Source organism: Hemiscyllium ocellatum, chromosome 13 (genome assembly GCF_020745735.1).
Source record: "Hemiscyllium ocellatum isolate sHemOce1 chromosome 13, sHemOce1.pat.X.cur, whole genome shotgun sequence".
Taxonomy (NCBI): domain Eukaryota; kingdom Metazoa; phylum Chordata; class Chondrichthyes; order Orectolobiformes; family Hemiscylliidae; genus Hemiscyllium; species Hemiscyllium ocellatum.
The window spans coordinates 83,501,650-83,517,147 of record NC_083413.1 but is presented as its reverse complement, the minus strand read 5'-3'; positions in this window follow the sequence as shown (position 1 = coordinate 83,517,147).

Here is a 15,498-nt window from a genome sequence, read left to right as displayed (position 1 = left end):
ATTACCTGAGTCATGGGCAAACTGGTAAAGAGTAAATAAAGTTAAGAAATTATGTGCATGGCTCAAAGATTGGTGTGGGAGGAATGGGTTTCAGATCATGATGCACTGCCACCAGTACTGGGGTAGAATGGAGCTGTTCTGCTGGGATTGGCTTCACATGAACATGGGAGCAGTGTCCTGGTGATTCATATAACCAGGGCTGTAGAGAGGGCATGAAATGAATTAGAGGGGGTAGAGTTTGGGAGGGGGGCAATGTGGGATTACAAAGAAAGAGGATTTGGCAGTATTACAGGGCAACTATTTGGATAACAATACCCAGAGTGGGATAGGAAGGGTCAGCAAACACAAACTAGAGAGGCTGCAGTAAATAGTGTCAATACAGGGGGAAAAAATCAGAAAAAGGTAAACTAATGGCTCTGTACTTGATTGCACATAATCTGTGAAACAAGATAAATGAATGAATGGAACAAATAGAGGATAGCTGACATGTTCTTATAATCATTATGAAGACATGGCTACAACAAGATCAAAGCTGTGAAGGAAGTATTCAGGGAGATGCAACTTTATGAAGGGACAGACAGTTGGGAGAGGATGGTTTGAAAGCTTTGTTGGTACAAGATGAAATCTGCACAACAGCAAGGGCTGTTGGATAGTTGGAAATAAGGAATAAAATGATGAAGACACAAGCCGGAGTAGTCTCCAGGCCTGATAACATGAGCTGTTTGGTGGAACAGAAAATAACTCAAGAGATAATGAAGGTATCTGACAAATCACAGGTGACTTTGATCTTTGTGTAGATTGGGAAAAGCAAATTGGCAGTGGTTGGGGTTTGACGACGGAAGAGGGGGCTCCTTGACAGAGTGGGAGGGGGAGTTGAAGTGTTCAGCCACGGGGCGGTGAGGTTGGTGGGTGTAGGTGTCCCAAAGATGTTCTCTGAAACAATCCACAAGTTGGCGTCCAGTCTCCCCAATGTAGAAGAGACCACATCAGGTGGAATGGAAACAGTAGATGACATTGGTGGAGGTACAGGCAAATTTCTTTCAGATGTGGAAGGATCCTTTGGGGCTTTGGATGGAGGTGAGGAGAGTGGTGTGGGTGTAGGTCTTGCATTTCATAAGATGCAGGGGAAGATGCCAGGAGTGGGGTGAGGGCTGGTGGGGGACATGGATCTGACAAAGGAGTCATGGAGAGAATGGTCTCTCCGAAACATTGATTGGGGTGGGGAGGGAAATATATCCCTAGTGGTAGAGTCTGTTTGTAGATTCAAAGTTTGGGAGAAGATTTGTAGCTCGGGTGCTGATGTTTGGGGTTCTGTTCGCCGAGCTGGGAATTTGTGTTGCAGACGTTTCGTCCTCTGTCTAGGTGACATCCTCAGTGCTTGGGAGCATCATGTGATGCGCTTCTGTGATGTTTCCTCCGGCATTTATAATGATTTGTACCTGCTGCTTCCGGTTGTCAGTTCCATCTGTCTGCTGCAGTGGCCGATACATTGAGTCCAGGTTGATGTACTTATTGAGTGAATCTGTGGATGAATGCCATGCCTCTAGGAATTCCCTGGCTGTTCTCTGTTTGGCTTGTCCTATAATAGTAGTGTTGTCCCAGTCGAACTCATGTTGCTTGTCATTTGAGTGTGTGGCTACTACAGATAGCTGGTCATGTCGTTTCGTGGCTAGCTGGTGTTCATGGATGCGGACTGTTAGCTGTCTTCCTGTTTGTCCTATGTAGTGTTTTGTGCAGTCCTTGCATGGGATTTTGTACACTACATTGGTTTTGCTCATGCTGGGTATCGGGTCCTTCATTCTGGTGAGTTGTTGTCTGAGAGTGGCTGTTGGTTTGTGTGCTGTTATGAGTCCTAGTGGTCGCAGTAGTCTGGCTGTCAGTTCGGAAATGTTTTTGATGTATGGTAGTGTGACTAGTCTTTTGGGTTGTGGCATGTCCTCGTTCCGTTGTGTTTCCCTTCGGCATCTGTTGATGAAATTGCGGGGGTATCTGTTTTTGACAAATACATTGTATAGGTGTTCTTCTTCCTGTTTTTGCAGTTCTTGTGTGCTGTAGTGTGTTGTGACCCTTTTGAACAGTGTCTTGATGCAACTTCTTTTTTGTGTGTTGGGGTGGCTGCTTTCGTAGTTTAGGACTTGGTCTGTGTGTGTGGCTTTCCTATATACTTCTGTGGGACTCAACTACTACCACAGTGACGCCAAGACAGCAGACTTCCTAGCAGCACTAGAATGCACACTCAGGAACAATGGACTGACAGAAGAGACACAACAAACAGTGAGACAAAGTATTGTACTCCTGATAACAAGGAAAAGACAAACACATAACCTCAACACCAAGGAGAGGGAAGCACTAAAAGCACTAAGAAACGATAAGAACATAATCATACTACCAGCAGAAAAAGGCAGAATGATGGTCATCCTGGACAATGCAGACTACATCCAAAAAGCACAACAACTACTTGCAGATATCAACACCTACCAAAAGAGGGAGTTTGACCCCACCCCACAGCTCACCAATAGGATAAACAACACACTGAGGAATCTACAAAAAAAGGACAGATAACCAGGTTTTACCTACTGAAAATGAAACCTGAAAGCAACAATATCCCCAGATTCTATGGATTACCTAAAGTGCACAAATCAGATATTCCACTCAGACCCATAGTATCACTACCAGGGACACCATCACTCAAACTGGCTAAAGAACAACAGCAGAAATTGAAACACTTGATCAGTGTCTCCAGACACTCTGTACAGTCAACACAGGAATTCTTGGACATCATCAGAAATATACACATAGACAAGGAAGAAACTATGGTCTCATTTGATGTAATGGCACTGTTCACCTCTATCGACAAAACTGTAGCCGGAGAAACAATAGCCAACCTGCTGGCCATACAGAACAGACAACAAGACGGGGGACCTATCAACAAAGACTGCATACTCAAACTACTGGACCTGTGCCTCACAACACACTTTACATCTACAACACTCATCCCAGATTCAATCAATAAACACATCGTTCTGGACTCAATATACTGGCCACTGCAGCGGACAGCTGGAACTGACAACCGGAAGCGGCAGGTACAAATCACTATAAATGCCGGAGGAAACATCACAGAAGTGCTTCACAGGATGCTCCCAAGCACCGAGGATGCCACCTAGACTGGGGACGAAATGTCTGCAACACAAATTCCCATCTGTTTTTCGGTGGCGGATGTGGTGGAGAATGATGCATTGTATATGAAAGTTGGTGGGGTGGAAGGTGAGAACCAAAGTGGTTCCGTCCTTGTTGTATTGGGCGTGATAGGATTCGAGGGCAGTGGTGTGGGAATTAGAGGAGATGTGTTGGAGAAATTGCAGTCTTTGAAGAAGGAGGCAACTGAAATTTTCTACGGTGGAATTGGGAACAAGGGATGGCGTTTTTACCGGAGGCATGATAGGAGGAGATGTAATCCAGGTAGCTGTGGGAGTCTGTGGGTTTGTAGTAGATGTCTGTGGTTAGTTAGTCACCAGAGATAAAGACGAAGAGACCAAAAGAGAAAATGCTGGAAAATCTCAGCAGGTCTGGCAGCATCTATAAGGAGAGAAAAGAGCTAACATTTCGAGTCAACTGACTATTTACTAGAACATTTTCAGAAGGTGACAAGCAGAATAGATAAAGGGGAAGAAGTAGATGTAATGTAACTGGATATTCAGAAGGCATTTGACAAGGTACCATACATTAGGTTACTTATGATGATAAGAATCCATGGTGTTGGAGGTGGTCTGTTAGCTTGGATAGAGGATTGGGTAATGAATAGAAGGTAGAGAGTTGTGATAAGGGGTATTTTCAGGATGGAAACCTCTGAATAGTGCAGTACCACAGGCCCCAGTCCTCTGGCCACAACTCTTTGCAAGATATATCAATGGTTTTTGTGAGTAGTTTTTAATGAACAAAGCCAGGTTTACGATGACATTATGATAGATGAGAAGGCTAATGGTGAGGAAGGTAGATAGACTCTACAGAGGGACTCAGACAGCTAATGGAGTGGGCAAAAACTTGACAGATGGAATTTAATGTGGGGAAATGTGAGGTTGTGCACTTTAGCAGGAACAACATAGAGCTGTGTATTGTTTATATGGAGAAGGACTCCAAAAAGCTGCCTGTGGATGTATTTGCAGATCCTTGGCATAGGACAGAAACAGCAAGTGTACAAGTTCAACAGGTAACAGGAAAGACAAATGGAAAGTTGGCCTATTTAAAAGTTAAATTTAATTAAAAGATGTTACTTCAACTTAGGCACAGCTTTGGGCACAAAAACTAAACCAAGACACAAATTAGACTACGCCTAGAATACATTGAACGGTTTTGATTCCCTCATTTAAGGAACGATATAGTCACATTGGCAAGAGAGTAGAAATTATTTATCAGTTCAATTTTCTATGAAGAAGCATTAAGTCAGTTGTTCCTGGACTTATTGGAGAAAAATTAGAGGCAACCTTAATGAATATATAAGATTCTGAGGGGACTTGACAGGGTAGATGCACTGAGGTTGTTTCCCCTATGCAGGAAACTGTAGGACAGGCTGGAATGGAGTTTAGCAACAAAGATGATTGAAGAACAATGGCAGATGTTTACAAAAATAGTTCATGACTCACAGCAAAGGCATATATATTCCAGTAAGAAAGTAGCATTTTAGGAAGTGGGTAAGCCAACTATGGTTAACCAGAGATATTAAGGTATTAGATTGAATGAAAAAGAATGTACACTATGACAAGGATTATTGATAAGCAAGAAGATTGGAAGAGTTTTTAAAGTCAATAAAAGGTGACCAAAAATAATAAAAAGTGAGGAAATAAATTTTGAGTCAGTGAGTCATACAGCACAGAAACAGACCGTTTGCTCCAACTTATCCATGTTGACCAAGTTCCCCAAGCTAAACTAGTCCCACTTGCCTTCATTTTGTCCATATCCCTGTAAACTTTTCCTATTCATACACCTGTCTAGATATCATTTAAATGGTGTTGCTGTACATGCACCTACCATTTCTTCTGGCAGTTAATTCCATCCAATGTGTGAAAACTTTGCATCTTTAAAATCTTTCACTTCTCACATTAAAAATATACCCTCTAGTTTTAAACACTTCCAGCCTAGAGAACGGACCTTTGCTACTTAACTTATCTATGCTTTTCATGATTTTATAAACCTCTGTAAGGTCCCTCATCAGCCCTTTATGCTCTAGTGAAAAGGACCCATCCAAACAGGCTCTCCTTATAACTCAAACCCTCCACTCACAGCAACATCACGGTAAATCATTTCTAAACCCTCTCCAATTTAATAATATCCTTCCCAGAATACGATGATCAGAACCGTACACAATATTTGAAACGTAGCCTTACAAACGTCTTGTACAACCTTAACATAATGTCCCAACACCTGTATTCAGTGGCTTGAGCAATGAAGGCAAATATGCTATACGCCTTCATAATCACACTGTCTATCTGTGAGGCAACATTAAAAGAACTTCATACCTGGATGCCTCGGTCAGTCTGTCTGACACCTCTACCTAGGGCCATACTATTAACTGTGCAAGCCCTGCCTTTATTCATTTTACATTCATAAGTGTAATAACCTGCATTTATCAAAATTAAACACCTCAACCAATTGGCCCATTTGATCAAGATTCCTTTGTAATCTTAGATAATTTTCTTTACTCTCAACCATGCCATCAATTTTGAGTCATTTGAAAACTTACAAACCATGCCTCCAAAAGTCTCATTCAAATTGTTTTTATAAATGACAAACCACAGTGGACCCAGTACCTACCCTTTACACAGGCCTCCAGTCTGAAAAACAACCCTCCACCACTAACCTCTGTCTCCTATTACCAAGCTAATTTTTTATCCAATTGCCAAGCTCTCCCTGTGTCCCACGTGATCTAACTTTGCTAATCAGCCTACCAAGCAAAACCTTGTCAAAAGTTTCATGAAAGTACATGCCCCTCTGCCCTCATCCATCTTTTTAGTCTTATCTTCAAGTTTGTGAGACACCGTTTCCTATGCACAAAGCTATGCAGACTACCTTTAATGCCTCTCTAAAATCACAGCAATTCCTGCATCCTTCATACAGCTCCAATTGGAGACAGAGATGGAGAGCAATTTTCTTCTGTCATAGGGCAATGAATCTGTGCAATTCTTTACCACAAAGCATTGTCACGGTCTCTTCAATACCTTGTATGATTGAAGACAAAACATTGTTACCTCAGATTTCAGCATCCTGCTCTTCTTAATTAATGCTTATCATTCTGCCTGCCAAGGGAACAGCGTCACTCATTATATGTTATGATATATTCTGCCAGATTATTGCCCACTCATTCAACAGGAACAGACATTTGAAAGCTGATCGCCAATACTTTCAATACCTCTGTAGCATTCTCCTTCAAAACTCAAGAGGAGATGCTATCAGATTCCTGGGGTTTGTCAGTTTTCAGTCCAATTAATTTCTCCAAAACAGCTTACTGACTGGGACTAATTTATTTCAGTTCCTCCCTCTGGCTAGACTCTTGGATAATTTTATGACTTGTTCTGAACTGTCCAAGAGATGCTTACTTCATATCTTCTTAAAAACTGAAAGGATAAGTCTGAAAAATGTAATTTACTGCTGTCTCACCTATCAGAACGATACTGTTTCCCATTATTCAAAGACAGTCTCCAGTAAGAGGAACGTTACAAATGGGATGGGACTGAGCAAAGATCATTCCTAATTTGGCACGAGTAGGGATTTAAAAATCGTCATCACCTACTTGTTGGAACACATCCAGGATCCAGGAATCATGACCTGTGTGTGTGATAATGGCTAGATCGGGTGTTATACAGTTTCCCATTCAGCAAATACTGGGGGTGTGAGCAGGAGCAAATGTCAATCTCTAGAATGACGACATTAGGCGAATTTGACATTGTATTTTATGACAGCTAAATGCATTGCAAAGGAATGCTAATGGACTGACATCTTGCATGAACATTTCACAGAGATGATTTCAGACGTTAAACATTCACATAACTCAACATAATAAAAATAGACCCAAATATGGAGTGGGACAGATACCTGACATTCAACACCAATGAGATGTGTACATTGCAGCAACAATGGCCATGTCGCTGTAACTCTTTCCCACCGCTGGGGATTGTTGGGGGTCAGGGGTGGGGCGGGGTGGGGGTGGGGGCGGGGGGGTGGCGGGGGAGGTGCAGGGGAACCATACAAAAGTTACTGACACTGTGTGGGTTTCATTTCTGTCTCTAACCTGTGGAATCAGTCTCAGAGACCATCACCACAATTCTGACATGACCAGCCTCAGGAAGCATGCCATGTTGAATACGGCCCAGCCATTCTTGAAAATAGTGTTTCGAAGATGTATATACCCAGCGGGGACATGACCTTCAGGATGAAGAAATGTCAGTTTCTCCTGAAGGAGAAAGGAGGTGAGGGTGTTCTGTCCATTCTGCCTGCAGCACCTATGCTTATTCTCCCGGCATAGAGGAGCCCAGTTATACAACTCCCCCATCCCGACTGCAGTTGTCCTGACCTTCCTGCAAAGGTACATACAACATAAAGGAGGCAACATCGATGTAGTGAACTCCTTCAGAATCTGGACCAACAAGCAGCAGGTCAGGGTGATGCTGAAGGTGGACAATAGTTTGTGATCGGAGGGAGCCGTGACCGCCTGAAGTATGTGGGGCAGCCAAGAGAGTGCCAAACCTGGGTAGGTCAGGGGACATGACAGTGGACTGAAAAGTGACCCTGTGCAGAAACTGCAGACAGGAGGGGGCCTGACTGAAGATGGCGAGGGGTCCATGAGTGCAACCTCTATTAGTCTTAAAATAGTGATGGAAAAGGATAGACAGAATCTCTACATTAAAGGTCTAAATTGGAGGAAGGCTAATTTTGACGGTATTAGACAAGAGCTTTAAAGGTTGATTGGGTGCAGATGTTTGCAGGAAAAGGGATAGATGGAAATTGGGAAGCTTTCAAAAATGAGATAATGAGAGTCCAGAGACAGTACGTTCCTGTTAGGGTAAAAGGCAAGTCTGGTAGTTATAGGGAATGCTGGATGACTAGAGAAATTGAGGTTTTGCTCAAGAAAAGGAAGAAGCATATGTTGGGTACAGACAGCAGAGATCAAGTGAATCCTTAGAAGAGTATAAAGGCAGTAGGAGTATACTGAGGAAATAAATCAGAACAGCAAAAAGAGGACATGAGATAGCTTTGGCAAATAGGGTTAAGGAGATTCCAACAGGATTTTATTAAAAACATTCAGGACAAAAGGGTAACTAAGGAGAGAATTGGACCCCTCAAAGATAGCAAGGCGGCCTTTGTGTGGAACCGCAGGAGATGGGGAAATACTTGTTATGGACCAGACCAGGCCCCTTCAAAATATTTTTAGAAAGTAGCCCAGGCCCTAACTTTCCAAGTTGTTTTAAATGGGTGTAAGGCAGATATTGCAGGAGAGATGTAATTGGTCAAAACACTTATTTTTAAACAAAACAGAATTTATTCATAAGATTACCGAATGAAATACAAACAAAAGGAAACCCAATACTGAATAACTTAACCTATCTCTAAACCCAAAAGACTATCACACCCTATTGAAGCTGTTCCAAATTCCTGCAGCAAATCACACAACCACCTGATGAAGGGGTGACTCTCCGAAAGCCAGTGGTTCCGATTAAACCTTTTGGACTATAACCTGGTGTTGTGTGATTTTTGACTTTATATGCCCTTCATCAGGAATGTTGGTGGGGGAGAGGGAGCTGAGAGATAAATAGGAGGGTGAGATGAGGCTGGGGGCATGGTAACTGGAAAAGCAATAGGTAGATCCAGGTGGAAAGGTCAAAGTGAAGTTGATGAACTGTTGATGAACTGGGGCCATCTCGTGTTCCCACAAGGAGGTTGAACAGTTCATCAACTTCACTAACACCTTCCACACTGACCTTAAGTTCACCTGGACCTTCTCAGACACCTCCCTCCCCTTTCTGGACCTCTCCACCTCCATCTCTGAATACCACCTCAACATGGACATTCACTTCAAACCCACCCACTCCCACAGCTACCTGGATTACTCCTCGTCCCACACTCCCTCTTGTAAAACACAGTCCTTTCTCCCAACTCCTCTTCCTCTGCCGTACCTCCTCCCAGGGAGTGCAATTCCACTCCAGGACATCCCAGATGGTCTCATTTTACAACAACCACAATTTCCCTTCCAACGTGGTCAACAAAGCCCTTCAGCGCATCTCCTCTACTTCCGCACCTTCACCTTTGAACCCCACTCCTCCAACCGCAACAAGGATAGAACTACACCTCACCTTGACCCCCAATAATCTCCAGATACAATGCATCATCCTCGACCATTTCTACCACCTATAGTCAGACCCCTCTACCAGAGATATTTTTCCCACCACATCTCTATCGGCATTCTGCAGAAACCATTCCCTATGTGACTCCATCATTGGTCCACGCCATCACCAAACCACCCTCCACTCCTTTGCCTTCCATTGCCACCACAAGAGGTGTAAAACCTGTGTCCAAAACCCGCCCCTCACCTCCATCCAAGGACCCAAAGGATCTTTTCACATTAGCAGAGATTTTCGTGCACATCCAATACCTGTGCCCATTGCTCTTGATGTGGTCTCCTCTTCATTGGGGAGACAGGATGCCAACTCACCTTTCAGAGAACATCTGTAGGACACACGCACCAAATAACCCCACTGCCCTGTGGCTAACCACTTCAACTCTCCCTCCCACTCTGCAGAGGACATGCAAGTCCTGGGCCCCCTCCACTGCCAAATCCAGACCACCTGACACCTGGAGGAAGAACACCTCATCGTCCGCCTTGGGACCTTTCAGCCACATGACATCAACATCAAATTCATCAGTTTCCTTATCTCCCCTCCCCCCACTTTATTTGAGAACCAACTCTCCAACTCGGCACTGCCATCTTGAAATGTCCTAGCTGTCCACCTTCCTTCCCAACTATTCACTCCACCCTCCACTCTAACCTGTCACATCATACTCCACCTACATTTACCTTACACCTTCTCAGCTACCTTACCCTCCACCCCTACCCTCACTATCCTATTTACCTCTCAGCCCTCTTTATCCGCCCTGACATTCCTGATGAAGGGCTTCTGCGCAAAATGTCAACCCTCCTGCTCCTCAAATGTTGCCTGACCTGCTGTGCTTTCCCAGCGCCACACTTTTCAACTGTTAAACAAGAGACCCCAATGATATTCTGGCAACCTCGATTTGTGTCTTGCCATGGTAATGGTGAAATTTACCTTCAATAAAACTCAAAAATTAAGACTCTAATGATGACCATGAACCCATTGTCAATTATTGGAGGAAAGCCCATCTGTTTCACTAATATCCCTGAGGGAGAGAAAATGCCATTCTTCCCTGGTCTGGCCTATATGTGACTCCAGACCCACAGAAATGTGGTTGCCTCTTAACTGCCCTCTGGACAATTAAGGATGAGCAATAAATGCTGGCCTGGCCAGTGTCCCCCTCATAAATGCTGGCCAGCGGTGCTCTCATCCCATGAATGAATGAAAAAAATTACCGTCACTGCATTGCAAAAGTGAAAAAAAATCTGTCCAAACGCCTTCTGTTCCTTTAATCTGAAAAGCTTTTACTACAGAACTTCCTGATATCGTGACGCACCTGATGTGAACCTTTCCATCTACACACACACCCATTCAGTTCCTGAATGTGGAAGTAATTTATTGCTGATCAGTTTTTTATACAAAACAGCTCATTCTCCAGATCACAGACTGCATTCATCCGATAGGTGAGAATGACTTTAAAAGTATTCCTCGATCACATCATCAGTATATTCCTGTTATATTGGAAAGGGAATTGTCCCTTTTTATTTTTTATTCAGATTAATAATGGAATCAATACAGATTAGACGTGTTCAGGCAGAGAAAATGTCTTTAGCAATATCGGTGTTATTATTCTTTCAGCCTTTCACTAGATGTAAATTTTGATGCTGTTAAACTGGTCAGAACCATAAGATCATCATCGTACTGATTGTTGAGTCAGTACAATGTCGTGTTAAATGTGTGTGATTTGATAAGAGAAACAGAGAACGGTTTTCAATATGGATTTCTTTAAAACTAAACAATGAATTTCTGACTGAGGTTTCCCTGAAAGTGAAACTGATTTCGGCGGAGTCGGGGGGAACAGCACGGGCTGAGAAACTGCAGGAGATGGTTAAACTGGGAGAATCTGGCATTTCCAGTCATTGACTGATCACAAAAGAAAAGGAGAATGGAAGGATTCCACTTAAAATTACAATAAAAAGTGCTGAAGAATGTCAGCAAGTCGGACAGTTTCTCATGACAAGAGACATTGAATCCCATGACTCTTCTTTGGAACTGAAAGGGAGCTGAGAAATGATGGAATTCTGTTGTTAACAAAGGGAAGGAGGGTCGAGTAGACCAGGCGCTGAGGGGGCCCTGAGTGGGCTTCTCTCCCCTTTGTCAGTAAAATACATATCAGAGCATTTTCCAGCCCTTTGCAGCTCTGAACAAGAGTCAAACCAGACTACAAACATGAACTCTGTATCTTCCATGTCGCTGCTGAGTTTCTCCATCATTTCCTGTTTTGATTTGCAATCTTCACCATCTGCTGTGCTTTACTTATATTTGAGGATTGTTTTTGAAAAGCAGCTTTCAGCTGCTGAAGTGAATGTTTTATTTCATATCCATTCACCCAGATCAGGAATTGTGATGTTGCTGGAATGACTTTTGATCTTTTGTCTGTTCATTCATGGATTGGCGGAGTTGCTGGTTGGGCCAGCATTAATTGCCTGCTCCTAATTGCTCTTTGAGTGGCTTGTTAGAGCCATTTCAGAAGGCAGGTAAGAGTCAAATACATTGCTATGGCTCTGGAGTCACATACAGGCCAGATCAGGGAAGGGCAGCACTGAAAGACATTAATGAACAAGGTAGTCCTTTATGACAATTGACCATGTTTACATGGTTGTTGTTTGGCTAGTTTTTAATTCCTTTTTTTTATTGAATTCAAATTTCAGTATCTGCTTTGATGGGGTTCGAATCCATGACCCCACAACATTAACCTGGGGTTCTGGATTATAAGCCGAGCATTTGTGCTCTTGCTTTATGGTCAGCTGCAGTCTGTGTGCTGGAGGTATACCCAGAGTCCTGGGAGGGAGGGACTCCTGTATTTTGAACCAGCAATGTGGACTGAACAGTGAGGAGTCCAAATAAAAACCAAAAGAACTGTGAATGCTCTCAATCAGGGTCAAAATCAGAAGTTGCAGGAGAAGCTCAGCAAGTCTAACAGCATATGTGAGGAGAAATCAGAGCTAACGTTTCGAGTGTGGTGACTCTTTCTGAGAACTACCCCAGTCACCGAACCCAAAATGTTTACTTTAATTTCTCTTCACGGATGCTGCCAGAGGATTCCAAGTTCAGACGGTGACTATTGGTGAGAAATGTGCAGCTGGTGGAGTTCCCATGTCCTTTATGTTGGTTGTGGTCACACATTTGGAAGCTTTGTATATTTCTGTGGCATAGTTTGTAAATGGTACAGCAGCCAAGGCACACCAATAGAGGTTCTGGATCAGTGGTGCTGGAAGAGCACAGCAGTTCAGGCAGCATCCAAAGTGCAGCGAAATCTTTTGCCCAAAACGTCGATTTTTCTGCACTTTGGATGCTGCCTGAACTGCTGTGCTCTTCCAGCACCACTGATCCAGAATCTGCTGTCATTGTTTTTACCACACCAATAGAGGTGTTGTCAGAGAGTTCAAGTTGGTACCAGTTAGTTTGTTCTGGATGGCATAGAGCGCCTTGCTATGGCCAGCGCACTCGGCTGTTTCTCGAGATCCTGTGGAGTGATTGCAAATGGCTGAAGACTGGAACCTGTGAGTCTGAATTCTTCAGGAGGAGGCTGAAATGGATCAATCACTTGAAACCTCAGGCTGTAGGTGGTTATGAATGCTTTCACCTTATCCTGCGCATTGATGTGCTGGGCTCACCTACCATTGACCTTTGTGTAGAGGAGTGGAGATTCCTCCTCGAATTACTTGTTCAACTGGCCACCACCATTCATGGGAGCAATGTGACATTTCAGATAGTTGGCTGAGGGATTGTCTATTCTCTCTTACAGGCTGTTTCCACTGTTTCCTCCTACCAATACTATCATGGACAGGCACATCGATGACAGATTGGTTAAACAGGGAGGCACAGGAAATAGATGCAGGAGTAGACCATTCAGCCCGTCAAGCCTGCTCTGCCATTCACGGCATACAATTCTGTCCCCTGTTCCTGCTTTCCTTTGATCCCTTTAGTCCTATAAAACTCAGAACTCTTTCTTTGAAACATTCAATGTTTTGACAGCAATAATTGTCAGTGGCAGAGAATTTCACAGGCTCACTGTTCTCTGGGTCAAGAAATTTCTCCTCATCTCAGTCCTAAATGGTTTATCCCATATCTTTAGACTGTGACCACCACGTCTGCATTGCCTGGTCTTCAGGAACATCCTTCCTTCAATTTCCCTGTCTATTTCTGTTAGCATTTTTGAGGTTTCTGGGAAATTCCCTGCTCATTTTTCTGAACTTCAGTGAATATAGTCCTAACAATCCTCATACATCAATCCTGCCATCTCTGTTTGCCTGTTTCTGACTCTCTGTGTCTGTCTCTTTCTTTCACTCTCCCTCTATCTATCAGACTCTCTTTATCTTTGCGTCTTAGATTCTGTCTCTCTCTCTCTCTCTCTCTCTCTCTCTCTCTGATTTTCTGTCTGGCTCTCTGAATATCTGTCTGGTTCTCTGACTCTCTCTCTGTCTCTGACTCTCTCTCTGTCTCTGACTCTCTCTGACTCTGACTCTCTCTCTGTCTCTGACTTTCTGTCTGGCTCTCTGACTCTCTGTCTGTTTCTCTGACTCTCTCTCTCTCCCTCTGTCTCTGACTCTCTAGCTCTCTGACTCTCTCTGTCTCTGACTCTCTGTTTCTCTGACTCTCTCTTTATCTATCTCTGACTCTCTGGTTCTCTGACTCTCTGTCTGGTTCTCTGACTCTCTCTCTGCCTCTGACTCTCTCTCTGTCTCTGACTCTCTCTCTGTCTCTGACTCTCTGTCTGGCTCTCTGACTGTCTGAATTCTGTTGGATTCTCTCTCTATCCCAAGCTCAGTTTGTTTCGATCTCTCTTTGTCTTTGACTTTCTCTCACACTCTCTCTGTTTCCTGTCTCGGACTATCTCTGCCTGTCTTTCTCTTCTCTCTGTCCATCCATCTCTCTGCCTCTGACTCTCTTTGTCTCTGTCCCTGACCCGCCTCTGTCTCTCTCTCTCTTTGCCTCTGTCTCACAAGAACTTTCTTCCCAATGTCAATTGCATACCCAAGCATTTTTGGTTATAACCTTCCCTCACATTATCTTCCAAACTGGTCAATTTTCAGTTTTCTTCATTCCAACTTTTTTGAAGGATTTCCAACATTAATTCTGGAATGTAAGAGTGTGATTTCTCATCATAGCCACCTGCCTCTGCTTTGTCAGGAGGGCAAAATGGGGACATGAGATAACTTTGGCAGATAAGATTAAGGAAAATCCAAAGAGATTCTATAAGTTTGTTAAGGGCAACAGAGTCAGTAGGGAGAGAATAGGGCCCCTTAAAGGTCAATGAGGCCACCTATTCGTGGAACTATAGGTGAGATCCCAAATGATTATTTTGCATTCGTATTTACGTTGGTGACAGACATGGATGCTAGGCAAATATATTATAAAAGAGGAGATGCAGGACGTCTTAAAGGTAGATAAATCCCCAGGACATGATGATTCTGGGTGATCCAAGATGGAGGACAGGAAAAATTTCTGGCTGTAAGAGCTGCTCCTTTTTTTGAGGTATTTTAGGTGCTGGACGTGATTTCCTCAAATTCCAGGAGCAGCAATTACTGTTTTATATGCTGTTGCATTGTTTTGGAACTTTGGAAAAAAAAGTCAAAACAACAACAGTTTTAAAAGGGAGAAGAACAGACAAAGGAGAGGACAGTGCAGGAGAGAGAGAGAGAGAGAGAGAGAGAGAGAGAGAGAGAGAGAGAGAGAACCTGCACAGTTACTGCCTTTGCTGTTTTTGAATTCATGTGTCGCTGGACATTGGAGTGCATCTGGGAAAATTAACAAACAGTGAATTTCACAACTAATCTTGGAGAAAATGGTTTGGGCAAAGTTCACAACACAGAATCAGATAAGTTAATTGTTGTTTTAAGTCTGTCCAAGAGAAAGGCTGTATTAGTGAGTACAGTGGGTTCTTTCTTTACTCTATGTTTTCTGAGGTCAGTCTCTTGATTAAACTTAAAATATAACTTAAAATTAATTTAACCCAGTGTTTTGTAGAGGAATAAGACGGTGTTATTTTCTGGGACTGTAGATTGTGAAGGAGCAAAAATGGCCTTTGCAGTGATATGTACTTCTTGTCAGATGTGGGATTTTAAAGAGAGTTTAA